This window comes from Lissotriton helveticus, chromosome 7 (assembly GCF_964261635.1).
Source record: "Lissotriton helveticus chromosome 7, aLisHel1.1, whole genome shotgun sequence".
Taxonomy (NCBI): Eukaryota; Metazoa; Chordata; class Amphibia; order Caudata; family Salamandridae; genus Lissotriton; species Lissotriton helveticus.
In genome coordinates, this window is record NC_136068.1 from 1,512,280,770 (window position 1) to 1,512,298,733 (window position 17,964).

Genomic DNA, 17,964 nt, shown 5'->3' on the forward strand with positions numbered 1-17,964 from the left:
CTCGAATAAAGCACTTTTGAAAATTGTAACTGCCCATTGCTCCGGCACACAAGGACTTGGTCAGGGATCTGTGAGTCAGATGGGACAATCAGCTATCCCTTCCCACACAGGTACAAGAGGCGGGTGCCGCTTATGTAGGTAAAATTTAAATCATCTACAGATCTATTAGCTATCTGCACAATGTACACCAGAAAACGTTGGTTCACGCACTGATAACCTCCCATTTTGCCAACGCAAAATGCCCATCCGTGTGTCTCACATTAGGCTTGCTACGTATACTGTAGATGCTCAAAATGCAGCTGACCGCATGACATGTGGAGTCTCAGTTTGACAACATATCTACCCTTTTCTTTGACTAGTCCATTGGCTGACCATGGCTACACAACAAGATTTCTATGCGCTGACATGCGCCTTCAGGGCAGGACAAGGCTGTGGGCCGGTCTACCTAAGGAGGAGCCTATGTCCCTATTGTCAATCACGATCTCTACCTTCCAATGACAAGCACTTGCTCATTGGTCCTTGGTTTGACAAACAAAGATCAGGAGGTGAAACCTTACAGGTAGGAACCAGCCAATGTTGGACTAAGCCACCTCTTCCGCTATGTATAATTATGTCTGAATGTGAGTTTTGCCAAGCCCTTGAAATCTGGTCATTTTGCCTGCTTGATTACTTGCTCCTCCGTATGTTGCCTCCATTTGGCACACTACAGCGCTGGAGCACCCCGTTGTGTTAAATGTGCGCCCAATAATTGCATATTATTATAATTGTAAATTTCTTAGCAGAATTGTGGGTGTAGGCTTGGAGATCTGTAGATGATAGTTACACTGAGGCTGGTCAGGGTGTTGTTGTGAAACCTGAAGTGCATATGTTTGACAATGCTGAGTGTGTCCTTGGTGTTGTATGTGACTCTGAGGGTGTACCTCATGAAGTATTGCTAATCATACTCCTGGATTGTTGGTGTTGGTCCCTGCGGGGATCTAGTATCCGTCTGTGATGGCAATGTAGAAGTAGTGTGCTGATGTTGCATACAACCAGGTTACTGTAATGAAGGCGATGTGTGTTGCTGTTGTGTTGATGAGGTAACAGAGTCCAATGGGGTACTGGTGGAAGTAGTGTGTGTGCAGTACGAGGCACATGACCTGGTTGTACGGATATGCATTGCTATGTGGTGCAGCGCGGTGTTGGCAGTATGAGTTGCACACACAGCCTGCAAAGCTATCATGTTTGAGCTTAAGGGTTGCCTGATACCAGGTTCATAATTGTCTGGTGTTCACTGTGTGGAGGGTGGCAGGAGTAACAGTAATGAACTTTACACCTGTGATTATGCAAATTCTGCTGAATTATAATTGTTTTTACTGTGATATGTGCTTATGTCAAATATGACCTCTGTAATTTAATTGTTTTTTATTATGTGTTTGTATGTCTGCTTTTATGAGTAACACTCGAATAAAGCACTTTTGAAAATTGTAACTGCCCATTGCTCCGGCACACAAGGACTTGGTCAGGGATCTGTGAGTCACATGACCTGGTTGTACGAATATGCATTGCTATGTGGTGCAGCGCGGTGTTGGCAGTATGAGTTGCACACACAGCCTGCAAAGCTATCATGTTTGAGCTTAAGGGTTGCCTGATACCAGGTTCATAATTGTCTGGTGTTCACTGTGTGGAGGGTGGCAGGAGTATGACTCTGTTGTGTTACCTGTGTCATGGAATGACCAGAGGGTTTTGCACTGTTCACGTTGCAGGCGGTGAGGGTCCTGCCTTTGGCATGGAGGTGGTGCAACAGTGGCACTGACAAGCCGCGGACTGCCTTAAGAATGGATGGAGGAGCATCTTGGAGGCGTGTGTGTTGCAGAATCAGGGCACTCGGTTTTGCGGTGTCGCTCGGGAGGCAGCAGCACGAATGAGTGAACACATAACAGCGCCAAGAAACCGTCAGGTGTTAGTTGCGCTTTACAAATACTTTTACATAACATAACATAACATAACGGCAGAAGGGGTGAAACACCATGCTAAACAAGCACACAAAAACATGGATATATGCAAGGCATCATGTAACATGTGTATGGAAAGGAAGGTGTGCCTGGTTACTCATGGGTCACTGCACGACAAAGGGTAGACAATCACCAAATATGATGGGCACAGGATCTGGCACCAAAAGGCCAAGTGGGGCACAGGATATACAGCGTCAGCAGGTGTACCCTGGCCGTTGTGGTTATCAAGCTAAAACAATACATACCCAACCATGTACGTCATGCACAATATGGAACATTAGCCATTACAAACAGCATGCATGTTGCCACAGTACACATAACCACATATGCACAATCATCATAAAATATGCCATAGATGACGCATGCAGACTGGCAAGAGTTCTGCGGTGACAGTAATGAGGCACAATGTACTGTTGGGAACACATTTACTACACAAATGGATCAAGTATGTTTTGAGGCCATGCTGCTTTAGCCAATGTACATGGCCAGTGGCATTGCTCTGAAGAAAATAACAGTCATGCAATGATGTTACCTGTAATGCTCGTGAAACAATATCCACACGACTTTCAGGGACTGTCGGTACCTTTGATCCACAAAGTCGTACGATGATGAAAGAGGTTCATCTCCAGATAGCCCCTTAGTCTGAATATAAATGACAGACTCCAAAGGGTGATCAGGCGAGGAAAGGAGAGTATGGGAACAGCAGGGAGGGAGATCTGAAACAAAGGTAAACAAGCATAAGGATTCAATAATTCTTGTCAATGAATCACCAAATACCTCATTACCTACACTGTAACAGTTACACCTGTGAAGTTTAACCACAGCCACTGTATCCTATTTGTGATCACACATTTTGAAATTATACTAGATCTGAGGATTGAACACGGACACATAAAAGCTAGCAGAGTTTGTCACCTAACTGAAGGGTGTGTAATGCACACCAGGCTGCTTCAATGCAATTTAATCCATGCGGTCATCAACTAAGTCACAGTGTATGAATGAGGCTCCAAGTTACATTAAATTGAATGCGTAGCAGTGCTACTCACACAAAGCCAACAAACCGTAGTTAGCCCTGGGAATCCGTGAGGGTCATGAAGGTAAATTACACATCACCCGCATGAACCGTAACAAACTCATCCAAGGAGGTATGGAAATATCTAAACACAAGGAAGGCCCGCAAGAGCTAGTCATTGGCTATTCAAACTGTGCCTTACAATGCCGAACATGACAAGCAGCTGGACCAAACTAAACAGAGAGTAATGAGGAACAAATCCACTAAACCACCCCTACCGTGACCAGGATATGCAGCACCGCACAAGACAATCCTGGGATTAACGTCACCCGACTGGTGTCACGGAAGTGTTTACATTTGCCACATCACAACATTGGGACGTCATCAGCGCAACATTCCTGGCATCATGGAAATAGAAAGTTAAGCTCAACTTACAGAGAAGGATTGCAAAGCAGTGTTCTCTACCGGCACTGATGTAGTGACATGACAGTGACATGACATACTGACACAAGGGGCAATGCATCCATACAAACAGACACACAGGACAGTTGACTGGTCATGTGGGACATACACTGGCCCACACCTTCCCAACATGGTTGTTTGTAAATCAAACTGTACTGGCCCACAAGATTAAGGGGATGAGCCTGATACATTCTGCTTCACACAGTGAGGCTGTATTTCCACACAGAGCCTGTGGTTGTGATATCCCACACAATGTCAACCGGTGTTTTCTGAAATGTGTCAGGGTAAAGGTTTACACACATTGATGCATTCACCAGAGTCAAAAATCCACAACAGATGACTGTCAAGAAGGGTGACTGACCTGTCATGGGAGTGGTGCTACATGCAATTTGATCCATGGTCATGAGACATGTATGTATGGTTGTACAACATGCACAGAAACAGTTCCCACACATTCCCAAACCATACCAACCCAAAACAGCCTGTTTGTATTTCTTACCCGAACTGACATTTCCACATGTCCGTGCATGGAGCGCTTAATCGGCACACGTTGCAATCATCATGAGGAATAGCAGGAGGACGAAGATGATATGAACAGACAACAGGCAGAGCAACCTGGGAATGACAGGCACACAAGGGGGCAGGTCCAAAATATTTCCCTACAGACATGGTCATGTAAAAAACACTAACAACGTAGTAAACATCTACATTCCAAGATCACTCATTGCGCATATGTGTGTGGAATTATAATCATCACTTGTGTGACACATTACAACAAATATCAAAGTGACTTCGTATACAGTCAGCTTGACACACAGCATGCGACACATGCCACTCTATGCAACAAGTTTGCACACTAATTCCCAGTGACTAACCGTTAAGAGAAGAAGTCTCTAACAGTGTACCATATTAATGTGTGCCAGCTGTTTCAATGAATGTGTCTAGGATTTTTGTGTGCATGTCCTTGTGAGAGATGTTTCATGCAGGCACATATGTGCTATCTTCACAAGATGGCTAGTTTACACATTCAATACATGTTGAAGGTGTGAAGTATGGTGAGTCCCAAGATGACAACAATTTGTGACATTAGTTTTCACCAAAATGTACTTAAAGGGCTCTGAGTGTGGTGTCACCTTGGGGAGTGAGGTGTGTTAGTTTGCCCTGAGGGGCAACACAACTGTTTATTTCTTTCTTTGTGAACTTGAGGTGGCATCACTTCATTGTATATATTGGCTCTCCTGTAAACAAACAGAAGCTCCTCAGTGTGACTCTCATTCAAGTTGTGGCCTGGTCTGTTCTTTGGATCCTTGTGTCCAAGTAGCATTGTGTCTATACCAACTGGGCAGTACGAGTCTCAAATATGTGCTGAGCTATCTGGCTGTTACACATGATGCATGCCATGATTTGCAGTGTGGCCAACTGATTTTGTGCTCATGTGTCAGATGTGTACAGGTGACTGATGCATTTTTGTTTCTTCTCCTTGCCCACAGCATCATCACCCAACACAGGAGGAGACATGAGCACGGACCAGGAGGAGGGACCCAGCCGCAGTACCACCAGCGCTGAGGAGTCGGAGGGAGCCAATGGCACGGAGGGTGAGGGGAGTCAGGCAGCCAGACCTTTGGAAGGCGCCACTTCTTACCATGCAGACGGCTCGGCTTCTGACTCCCAGGAGGAGGGGGAATACGTGGCGACACCATCTTCCATCACTGTGTCTGTCCCTGCCTCCTCCAGACCCATCTCCACCCTCCCAATTGCTAGCGTCCCTTCTGTCCGTGCTGCCCCCATGTCTACTTCGTCCCCGGCACCGCAGCCCCTGCCCCTGTCTCCCCTGCTGCCCTCAGTGCCGAGTCTGTGGACCTACTCTGGCAGATTCATGTTGGTCAGACATCAATGCTGACTGTGCTCCATGGCCACACTACAATACTGACACAGTTGTTGTCATTCATGGAGGGCATGTCAGCTACGATGTCTGCCCAACGTCGGATTCTATCGTCCATGGACTCCTCACTGACGGCAGCAGTTGCCCTCCTGCAGCGGTTCGGACCCATCCACACCCCCCTTTCCCATACCTGTCCAGAGCACACCCAGACACACAAGATCACGCACACCATCAGACACAACCAGCACACCACCACGGAAGTGTAAGCGCAGATCTCCTAGCATGCAATCTCAGGGGGATGCAGGCACACCGAAAGGGGCTGGGGTCAGACGGCAGGCACGCAGACACAGACAAAGTCCACAAGACTCAGAGCCCTCTACTTCCACTCCCATTGTGTCCCCGGGTACAGGTGGTGGTCTGGCGGAACTGGCAGCAGTGTGCAGTGCTGAATATCTTTCCAACTTTGGCGCTGAACAAGCCACTGAGGAGGATTCCTTCCCCCCTGCACCCACAACACCTACCCTTGCCTCTACTGTTCCTGTGGTGCCGGTCCCTGACCCAGATGATGCCCCCCACGGGTCACCAACCCTTTAACTCCATCATGTGCAGGCTAGTTTGGGGTCGAGAACGTCCCCAACGTCCCCCAACCAGACTTTTATGTGGACTGGCCATTGGCCTTGTTTGAGCCGGGAATCATTTTTCAAATCATTTTCCTTTGGAGCTGAATAAAGCATTTTATTTTTCATTCAGAACTATTGCATTTCAGGTACTTGCTTTAGGTGCTGTGTGCCTAGGAGTTGGGGTCATGGTAATGTTTTGGGATTGTGAAAGATGTCTATTTTATGATGGTGATGAGTTGGACCATGGTTTGTATGTTCCATCACAATGTTGCAGCAATTACTGTTTGTTTGTGTGTTTGTTTGTGTGTGTTCACTATGCATACAGACATTGTCCCAAAGAGTGTCCCTTCCTCAGTGACACATGAGATCTTCACTACAGACTGTCCCGAAACCCGGGCCATGTCTCGGGTCCAGAGAACTTGGGGATAATGAGTAACTACTCGCACCAACTGTGGTGAACTACTTTTTACTCGTCCATCTACATGCACTACATGTACCAGAGTGCTAAGGGGCGACCCGGAGGAGAGGCTAGTGGTGTGCGATCCATCTTGGTTGTACTTAAACGGCTCCCGTGAGCCCTGAGCTGACGAGCTCATGGAGACGCACCTGCGCGCCGGAGAGGCATCAGGGCCAGTGACGGTTACTTGGCGGCCTTCTCATCCACCCCAAACACTGCTCTGCTGACGAGGGAAACTGTCCCGAAACCCGGGCCATGTCTCGGGTCCAGAGAACTTGGGGATAATGAGTAACTACTCGCACCAACTGTGGTGAACTACTTTTTACTCGTCCATCTACATGCACTACATGTACCAGAGTGCTAAGGGGCGACCCGGAGGAGAAGCTAGTGGTGTGCGATCCATCTTGGTTGTACTTAAACGGCTCCCGTGAGCCCTGAGCTGACGAGCTCATGGAGACGCAACTGCGCGCCGGAGAGGCATCAGGGCCTGTGACGGTTACTTGGCGGCCTTCTCATCCACCCCAAACACTGCTCTGCTGACGAGGGAAACTGTCCCGAAACCCGGGCCATGTCTCGGGTCCAGAGAACTTGGGGATAATGAGTAACTACTCGCACCAACTGTGGCGAACTACTTTTTACTCGTCCATCTACAAGCACTACATGTACCAGAGTGCTAAGGGGCGACCCGGAGGAGAGGCTAGTGGTGTGCGATCCATCTTGGTTGTACTTAAAAGCCATTGTTATTTGTAATATCAATACATCTAAGTCACTCAAATACAACACATATTGCATTACAAATGCTATAGGTGTCACATTTGCGAAAGTTAAAACTATTGGCATTGTAAATGACAAAGCTATTAATATAGCTATTTTCAAAACCAACACATAAATAAAAAGTGTGTCATTTACAATACCAATAGCTCAAACTTTCCTAATGCGAGACCTATTGCATTGCAAATGCTTGTTTCATCTGTGTGGTGCAGTAGTTGTAAACTTATGAGGGGCAAAAACTTAGTGGTATATTGAGTCACAGGACACTGCTGTAATTTCGCATTATAGCACAGTTTATGATGAAGACAAAACACAATATTATTGATTAAACGACTGACGCTTTACAAAATAAAAAGGCAGTCATATTGTTTTGACCACACTTTGTGTTTGTTCTGGGTTTTGAGCGGAAATCTAGCATACTACTGTCTAATAGAATGTATAGAAAGAAATAAGACACTTTAGAGGTGGGAAAAAGTGTTTTTATTTGATTAGTATTTTTAAAAGGTTTACAGAGTACCGCTGTAATTCTTCACTACTATCTAAGAAGCACTGTGGTACCTATGAAAATCAAAAAATAATAATAATTAAATATGACAAACAATACTCTGCTCTACTGTATGACACCTGACTCCACTGTATGACATGCCACTCCACTGTGTAACATGCCTACCCATTTTACCACATGCCACGCCACTCTGCACTCATCCACTGCAAGACACTGCAGGACACGCCACTGGTAAGACTTGCACTCCATTCTATTCTGTGACACCCCACTCCACTCTACACCACTTCACTTTACTCTACGACATGCCACTCAACTCCCTCTATGAAATTCCACTCTATGCCATTCAACTCTATGCTGTATGATGCTCCACTTTACCCCACTTCACTCTAGTCCAGTCCACTCCTTCACATCACTCCACTATATGTCATTCTACATCCCTCCACTCTATCACACTCTACTCCACTCTATGCCACTCCACTGTACGACACTACTCTGCTATGCTCTATGCCAATCTATGAGACTTTACTCTACTCTATGCCTTCCCTCAGCACTCTACTTCACTCTCCAACACTGTTCGCAACTCCCCCGTTGCCACTGACCCCACTTTACTCTATTGACAAACTACCTCATTTTAATACACTATTGAACTCTGCTACACTCCACTATATGCCACATTATGCCACTCGGCTCTAAGACACTCTTCTCCACTCCATTGTAAAACACTATACCCCACTCTATTCTACTCCACTCTATTACACTCCATTCTGCAACACTCCACTCTACAAAACTCCACCCTACTCTATGACAAGACAGTCCACTCAATGACACACCCCTATACTCTATGAAACGCCACTCCAATCTACAACACTCTACTCCACCGTTGACACTCCACAGCACAACACTCTACAACGTGCCATGACACTCCAATCTATGTCATGCTACTCCACTGTATGACTTCCCCTTCACTCTATGAAATGCCTTCATACTCTACGACACTGCACTTCACACTATGACACTTTACTCTACTCTACACCACTCCAATCTATGCCACTCCACTCAACACCCTTCCACTGTATGTCATGACACTCTGTGCTGCAACACTGGGGGATCGATTCCGATTCGGGAAAGAAAACCGTCCTACGATTCGTATTCGTAGCCGTTTCCGTACGAATCGTACAAACCCGTCCAAATTGCGTAGTACGATCCATTTCCCAAAAATACGTCCGAATGTTTTCGAACCGTACGAAAAACAATCAAAGATCCGTACGATACGGACACGGGAAGTGAACAGTACGATTTGTAAACATGCCGTACGACCCGCCAAGTACGATCCGGACCGGGGACCGAAAACGAGATTTGTACGGGAAAACGTCATCGCGTATGATCTGCGATTTGTACGGAAAACATAGCGTACGAGCGAGCCACACAATCTAATACAAAACAAACTCCTCCTGAATGAAGAGCACACGTACCCCGTAAAAAAACGTCGCGTATGAGAGAGCTACACAATAAATTACAAAACGAACCCCCCTCAACGAAGCGCGAGGGTATCCCGTAAAAACGTCGCGTATGAGAGAGCTACACAATAAATTACGAAACGAGCACCCTCTAAACAAAGAGCACGCGTAGCCCGTAGAAATGTCGCATATGAGAGAGCTACACAACAAATTACGAAACAAACCCCCCTAAACGAAGTGCACGGGTACCCCTAAAACAGCACAAGGAGGGGGCAAACAAGTCGCACAACACCACAAAACATGTCTCCTGTGTACAAACCATTGCAAAGCAATGTCCTGGACAGATCCAAACTAGCAAACAGAGGGCCCAACTCAGACCCACCCCTTATAACACACCTACCAAAAATTCAAACAAAGCCACACCCACAAATGGACCAATAAAAATGGCTCACACACACAAACCAACATCCTTTGCAACATACCCATTTACCTACAGAGACTGACAACACACCAACAACTACACACATCCACCTTCACACATACCCCCAATCATATTCAGACCCATACATCCCCTTCACATTCAGACCTACACCCCCCATCCATACACACTGTCACCCCCCCCAAGCACATTCAACCCACAACATGTCAGCACCGAAGAATGCAAAGTTCACAAACCAGGAGATGGAGATCCTTGCAGAGGAAGTCATCAGAGTTTAGCCACAGCTGTTTGGCACATTGGTCAGACAGACCACCATAGCTGACAAAACACGGCTGTGGGAGAGGATCGTCAATAGGGTTAATGTTGTTGCACCCATCAAGCGCACCAGGAGGGATTGCCAGAACAGGTGGTACGATCTGCGGAGGATGGTGAAGCGGAAGATGGATGAGGAATACGCCCAGAGCCAGTACACTGCAGGTGGTGGACCCCGCAGACCAGTACAGTACCAGCCCTGGTAGGAGAAGGTCATGGCCCTGCTACCACCGGTGGGAGTACATGGAATTCAAGGAGTCATGGAGCCTGGTGAGTATACAAACAACTCATGTCACAATGGGGGACTCCCAGCAGTGGCCAGACATATGAGGGGTGGTGCAGAGGACTACCAGCACTGCCCAACAGAATGGGGTGGGTGCAGAGGAAACCCAGCAGTGCCAACACATAAGAGGGGTGGGTGCAGAGGACTCCCAGCAGTGCCCAGACATAGGAGAGGTGGGTGCACAGGACTCACAGCAGTGCCCAGACATAAGAGGGGTGGGTGGATATGACTCCCAGCAGTGCCCAGACATAGGAGGGGTGGGTGGATATGACTCCCAGCAGTGCCCAACTGTATGGGGGTGGGTGGGTATGACTCCCAGCATTGCCTAACAGTATGGGGGTGGGTGGATATGACTCCCAGCAGTGCCCACACATATGAGGGGTGGGTGGATATGACTCCCAGCAGTGCCCAGACATATAAGGGGTGGGTGCAGAGGACTCCCAGCAGTGCCCAGACATAGGAGTGGTGGGTGGATATGACTCCCAGCAGTGCCCAACAGTATGGGGGTGGGTGGATATGACTTCCAGCAGTGCCCAGTCATAGGAGGGGTGGGTGGATATGACTCCCAGCAGTGCCCAGACATATGGGGGGTGGGTGAATATGACTCCCAGTAGTGCCCAGCCATATGAGGGGTGGGTGCAGAGGACTCCCAGCAGTGCCCAGACATAGGAGTGGTGGGTGGATATGACTCCCAGCAGTGCCCAGACATAGGAGGGGTGGGTGGATATGACTCCCAGCAGTGCCCAACAGTATGGTGGTGGGTGGGTGGATATGACTCCCAGTAGTGCCCAGGCATATGAGGGGTGGGTGGATAGGACTCCCAGCAGTGCCCAGACATAGGAGGGGTGGGTGGATATGACTCCCAGCAGTGCCCAACAGTATGGGGTGGGTGGATATGACTCCCAGCAGTGCCCAGACATATGAGGGGTGGGTGGATATGACTCCCAGCAGTCCCCAATAGTATGGGGGTGGGTGGATATGACTCACAGCAGTGCCCAACAGTATGGGGGTGGAAATGACTCCCAGCAGTGCCCAACAGTATGGGGGTGGGTAGATATGACTCCCAGCAGTGCCCAGACATAGGAGTGATGGGTGGATATGACTCCCAGCAGTGCTCAACAGTATGGGGGTGGGTGGATATGACTCCCAGCAGTGCCCAGACAGATGAGGAGTGGGTGGATATGACTCCCAGCAGTGCCCAGACCTATGAGGGGTGGGTGCAGAGGACTCCCAGAGGTGCCCATACATAGGAGGGGTGGGTGGATATGACTCCCAGAAGTGCCCATACATATGAGGGGTGGGTGGATATGACTCCCAGCAGTGCCCAGACATATGAGGGGTTGGTGCAGAGGATTCCCAGCAGTGCCCAGACATAGGAGGGGCGGGTGGAACTGACTCCTAGCAGTGGCCAACCGTATGGGGGTGGGTGCAAGGGGTAGTGTCAGAAGGTTGCAATGAGGAGGACCAGAAGGGTGCAAGGGGGAGGGTAGGAGGGTGCAAGGGGGATGGTGAAGAACCTAAAAATGTGGCCACCCCTATCAACAATGCTGTGTACGCACATGCCCAACTGCAGTCATCCCATATGACCCAGGTACACACCCATGCACCATGCTCAATGTACATGGTGTGTGAATGTACTGACAAGATCGCTGACACTGGGCCCTGGTGTAGGCAGCACAAGGCCCACCTGTGACCAGTGCAAACACTAACACCAGGACAACAAGGTCAGATATCTTGCACAGGAACTCACAACCACTGTCATGTCAGCATGCTCCATGGGGCGACAGCCACACCACGAGTGACGCCCAGTTGCAAATCAGACTCAAACTACCAGCATGGCCTGTCACACACACCCCTTACCTAAACATAGCCACCTGGCAATGGAGTGCCCCACTGTCACAATTGTCATGTAACACAACAAATACAAGCATCCAAGCAAAAAATGCACGGTGCGGATCCACAAGTCCCTTGTGCTTATATCATGACGCTGTAGCTTCACCTTTGTGAGGCAACGGACGCACAAAATTTGCACCATGGTGCTGGGTATTGACAAGGTTATGCATCTGGGAGATGTGCCACGTTCTAAAGCCCTGCGCCAGAAGTCGGTGTACTGGTTGTGTTTTGTAGGGGGATGGCTGCCCATCACGGCACAGCAACACCTCACAAAAGTGGTTGAGTGAAATGTTAAACATTTCACTCAGTCACTTTTATGCACATGCTGCCTCAAAACCCTGTGCATGCTTGAAGCAGACGTAAGGATTGACACAGCATTGTGCAGATAGGGCCACACAGAGCATTGTTGTATCTGCGTTGCGCCTGCGACACAACTCCAGCAATGTGCCACTTCCATGGCACAGATGCAGGACGCAGCTGTTATGTTTTCCCACCATGGTGATCCACAGTGTAAATGTGTTGCATCCATGCTGGCATAGCTGTGGTGCTCAATGACTGCCAAATCCCTGCTGATATGCCTGGCTGTGCCAGTCATTGTAAATAGACCCTCACATGTCAATGACTCCTGAGCACAGATCTATCTGACCCAACAAAATACCCATCCACAAATGAACATTCAGACAAATCCTAAGCAAGTGGAACAGTGACAACGACAATGTATATGAAAATTGGATGTTGCTTTAAATGGCATTAACATCGTTTGACTCTCACACCCACAGGGCAACGTGTGGAACCTACCCCCAACCAGGGGGGAGATGGATCACAGTCCCAGGCTCCGCACGATCCTGATCCCACCAACAGCGACACCTCTCACTACTCCATGGATGACCCCAACCAATCTGCCACCTCTGGATCCCAAACCCGTGCAGCAGCTGGATCAAGGACATCTGCGCCAACCACCACACCCATACCTGCCACATCCCAGCAGACAGCTGGGAGCCCTGCCCACAATCCACACAACTGAGCCAGTCTGACAATGAGGGACAAGGTTCGCCGGACACCCAGGAGGTGGCAGAAAACACCACCACTGTCAACCCTCAGGGGTCCCATCGACCCGATGTGCCCACAACAGCAGGCCAGGCTTGTGTGGGCAGGGGTGTTTGGAGTGGCACAAGGCGGAGGCGAAAACCTGACCAGCAAGCTGCAGGGACTCGTATATCTGAACTCAGAAACATCATGGAGGTATACCAGCGGGGGACACCAGGGAATTCAGCCAGGGAGTGGGGGCCCTGCATCAAATTAAAAAACCAGCAGTCCGAGCAACACGCCAGTCAACGATGACACCAAGGACGGATGGAGGCAAGACTGGCTGAGCTCTTGGCGGTGCAGAGGGACATAAGCAATTCACTCTGTCGGATTGCTGACAACATGCAGCACCCTCCCTGTGTCACCAGGCCGGAAACATCGAGGCAAAGAGTGCAAACAGACACAGGGAGGGAGGAGGAGGTAGAATTGTTCGACGGAGCGCCTCAGGCATCGTCAAGGCTTGCATATGAGGGTCCCCCAAGGAAGGTGGGTCGTCCACGGAGAAAACGTTGAGAGGCAGTGGGCCATGCGCATCTCCCAAGTCACCTGGTCTGGCATCTTGCCTTTGTGTGCAACAGCATCTCCTTATTGACTGTCTGACTCTCCCATATGGACTTGCTGGTCGCAGTGTGACCAATGATGCCAAGGACTGTGCTATGGACTCTGTTGACGCAAACTGCAAGGCATCACATCTCCCTCTGTGAACTTTGGATTCCCTGCATTTTTGTACAGCACCTACCACCTACTCACATTTCACGCACAAGATGGATAAATAAATATAACAAACACAAAACGTATTAACGTTGAAGTTTTTTTCCCAGAGTCAACAACATACATGTGGGGATATATCAAAGTATGCCAGAGTGTGGAACAAACTCAAGCCATCCATACACTGGGATCTGTGTCCGGTTGAGGACACACATAGGTCACAATGTATCATCAACTATATACATGGATGGCAATACTCACCCGTAATGCTTACTATCTGCTCGGGGGGGGTGGCTTGCCATACTGCTCTGACAGACAGTTACGGAAGAGTCTCATGAAGGTGTAGAGGTCATTAGTAATGTGTAGGTGTCCAGTGAGGGAGTACACGGTCTGTTTGTTGAGGTGGGAGAACTATCACCTGCATGCAGTTGTAATGTGGATGTGATGAATGTTGCCCAGGGCAAACGTGGCTGGCGGACTTTGGGCAACAGGGTGTTGGATGGGAGATGTCCATATTAGTTTTTCGGCACATGGTTGTGGAGTGCCTACTGAGTGTGGCTGCGGAGTATGAAGGTGATCCTGCAGTTGACAGTGGGACTATTGTAGTTATCTCAGGTGTACGGTCATGTGGCTGTGACATGGGATTTTGAGGATGAGGTGTGCGCATGCACCCTGGTTGTGCACAAGTGCTCCTGGAGTCTGGCTCTTGTTCCTGTGTAGAGGTTGTTGCCGTAGTTGAGCCGGCTGGTGTTGTGGACCTGGGTGGCTGTCTGTCTTGACTAGGAGTGGATCCATCTGAAGATTATTTACAGCATGTGGAGGGACTAGCAGCATGAGGTAGTGATGGTGTTGACTTGGAGATCTGAATGCAAACGTTGATGTACCAATGCAGGATGGTTGTGTTTGTCCTCCAGCCAGGCGTCGCTCTACCCCTGACCCATGTATTCTGTGTATTCTGTGTAGGAGCAGGCCTGCATGCTGATGTAGTAGTCCAATGTCTGAGCAGCAAATGTTGTCCCTCTCCAAAATTGGCTAAAAATTGTGGCCTGGATGGACCACATTTTCTTCAAACGTAATCCAGATAACACCTAGGTCCTATACGCCTAAACTAACCTTCTGCCCTCTCTTCTCAACTTTGGTGGCCAGAGTAACTGGGTCTTTCCATTCTTCCTACCTGCAGTGTTGCCAGCGCTCCCTGTCTCCTCTGGATTGAGGCCGGGCTTGGCTCCGCCATCTACAAATCAGCAACCGACCGGCCGGGCTTGGCTCCGCCGGCCGGTACATAACTCCCAGCAGCCTTTGGGGCTTGCGACATCGTCGCCTGAAACGAGCGCGCCAGGAGGCGCTTAAAGCCGCGGCAGGGGCTGAGTCCCCTGTCTTTCCATTCTTCCTACCTGCAGTGTTGCCAGTGCTCCCTGTCTCCTCTGGATTGAGGCCGGGCTTGGCTCCGCCATCTACAAATCAGCAACCAACCGGCCGGGCTTGGCTCCGCCGGCCGGTACACAACTCCCAGCAGCCTTTGGGGCTTGCGACGTCGTCGCCTGAAACGAGTGCGCCAGGACGCGCTTAAAGCCGCGGCAGGGGGCTGAGTCCCCTGTCTTTCCATTCTTCCTACCTGCAGTGTTGCCAGCGCTCCCTATCTCCTCTGGATTGAGGCCGGGCTTGGCTCCGCCATCTACAAATCAGCAACCGACCGGCCAGGCTTGGCTCCGCCGGCCGGTACACAACTCCCAGCAGCCTTTGGGGCTTGCGACGTCGTTGCCTGAAACGAGCGCGCCAGGAGGCGCTTAAAGCCGCGGCAGAGCCTTCGTCCTGCGAGGACGCGCGCGGGACGCGCCGGACGAAGCCCGGACAAAGGGCGGGCCGTCTGAGGCCGTCCGAGGTTGGTCCAGGTTGGGTTGGGCCGGGGACCCTGCCCGAAAATTTTTACGATCTGTTGCAGCATACTGCCCATTTTGGACGACATTGCTCAGGGTATCTATTATAACTGTTGTGTTTTATGAGAAACTATCTCGCACTGAGTGTATTGTCCATTTGAACTATGCCTGCGAAAAAGCAAATTCCTGCTAATAACACCATAGATAATTATCTTGTCCAAGTTGTGGCAAGAATAAACAGCGACAGGAGATCCTCATTGGGACTAGACTCATCTAACCAATCTCCCTTCATCGATATAGAGCCTGAGGATCCTTTTGCACAACAATTTAGCAGTCCATCTGGTGAAATACATGATCCTCTCCATGATACAATTATCATCCAGCCTAGTGGCATTGTTGCTAGCACTGAAGATAATAGTGACAGTGAAGTTGTGACTGTGATATCCACTAACAATGAGTCCCCAATCCCCATTGCAGTCCCTGTCCCAGCCCCGAGAATCACAGGGGATAAAACAAAGGTTACGTCAAAACGGGAGGGTCTAAGGTCAGCCAGAAATAAAGTTGCATCCCCACAAAGGAAATCACTAGAGGATGAGGAGGACGATTTGACCAGTGAGGCTTATGTTACTCTTTCTAATGCTCAATTTAATAAACTATTGACTATGATGGATACAAAACTCAAAGGTATAGTTAAACCTCTGGTCAGTAAAATAGACAAGCTAACCTCTGAGGTTAGTCGATTGGAAGGTTTACTAGCAAAAACTCTGGTGGAGGTAGGAAAACTCCCTGAAGTCGTTCATTCTAGGATAGAGCCATTAGTGAGTAAAACAGCCTCGGTAGAAAAAAGTGGATTTATCCCTATCCCTGTGCCAAATAATTCAATGGCTGCTCAGATTAATTCCTTAGGTGGTGCCTCAGATGTTATACCCCCCGTTCCCATTTCTGGTGACTCTAACTCTGGTAAAGGGACTTTTGAGCTTGTAGTTGAAGCCTCCCCTTTGGTTCTCGTCCTTGCAAATGTTCCCCCACTAGCTCAAGGAGAACATGAATCAACATCATCTTTAATACATAAATCCTTATCGTGGCTCACTAACAACATGGTAATTTCTCCATGGGGAAAGCAGCAACTCTCTGAAGAGCTTGTAAATGCGAGAAGGGTTCAGTGGATCGGTGACAGGGTCAAAAAGTTTAAGGGGGAGTGTGCTGTTCTCCATTTTTTCAGACCCTGGGGTATTGCCAAACATCTTGCCCAACATCTTACATCCACAGCGAAGAGCAACTTCAATTGTTCCACTGACTTTGGATTTTTTCTACCCAAGGAAGGGAAGTGGACCGAATTCCAGTATTTTAAGAACAAAATGGAACGCTGTGACTAAAAGAGGCAGGATGGATGTTGGCTCTACTGAGTGGGGTTTGGGCTTGCAAAATAGATTCTCTGCTCTCTCAAACCTGGATGCCTGTGACTGACAACCATTTAACCACATTTCTATGTTGCAAATTTCCTGTGATGCATGTACCACTGGGGAGACCGGTTATCTAGTTGAAGCTCGATCTAAGAGGGCCCTTTCTGAGGTCACAGTTGGTCCAACTAAAGAAAATGTAAACTGCAATGTCATTGTTGATACGGTGTTGAATGGGTTTGTTTCTAGTCCTAATTCTGTCATGGAAATCGACACGGGGAATTTATTGTCTTGGAATGTGGCTGGGCTATGTTCCAAGTTGGATTGTGTAGACTGGTTAGGATTTATAAGCAAGTACGATATTTGCATTTTTCAAGAGACTTGGGCCTGTGACCCTGTTTTTGCTTTGGGGTACTTAAATTTTTACGTTCCAGCCATCAAGGGCCCGAAAGGGCGCCCGATGGGGGGCCTCACTATATGGGTCAGGCAGTCCCTAAAGGTTGTAGTAAAAAGTGTGGAGCTCGACCAAAAAGATATCCAGCTTATTAGACTCACGAGTGATCTACCCATCTCCATTGACATTTATAACATATATGTTAGAGGAGGAAATACAGGAAAATCTGAGGTTCTCTTGAGCCTGTATAATCTTCTAGAGATACATTCGGTAAGGAAGAATATAATAATTGCAGGCGACTTAAATCGTACGTTTGGACCTCTGATCACTGGTGAGGCCTTACTGGGTGAAGAGGAAGACAAGCAATGGGATATTCCCACATTAGATACTACTCCAGTAACTCGCTGGACTG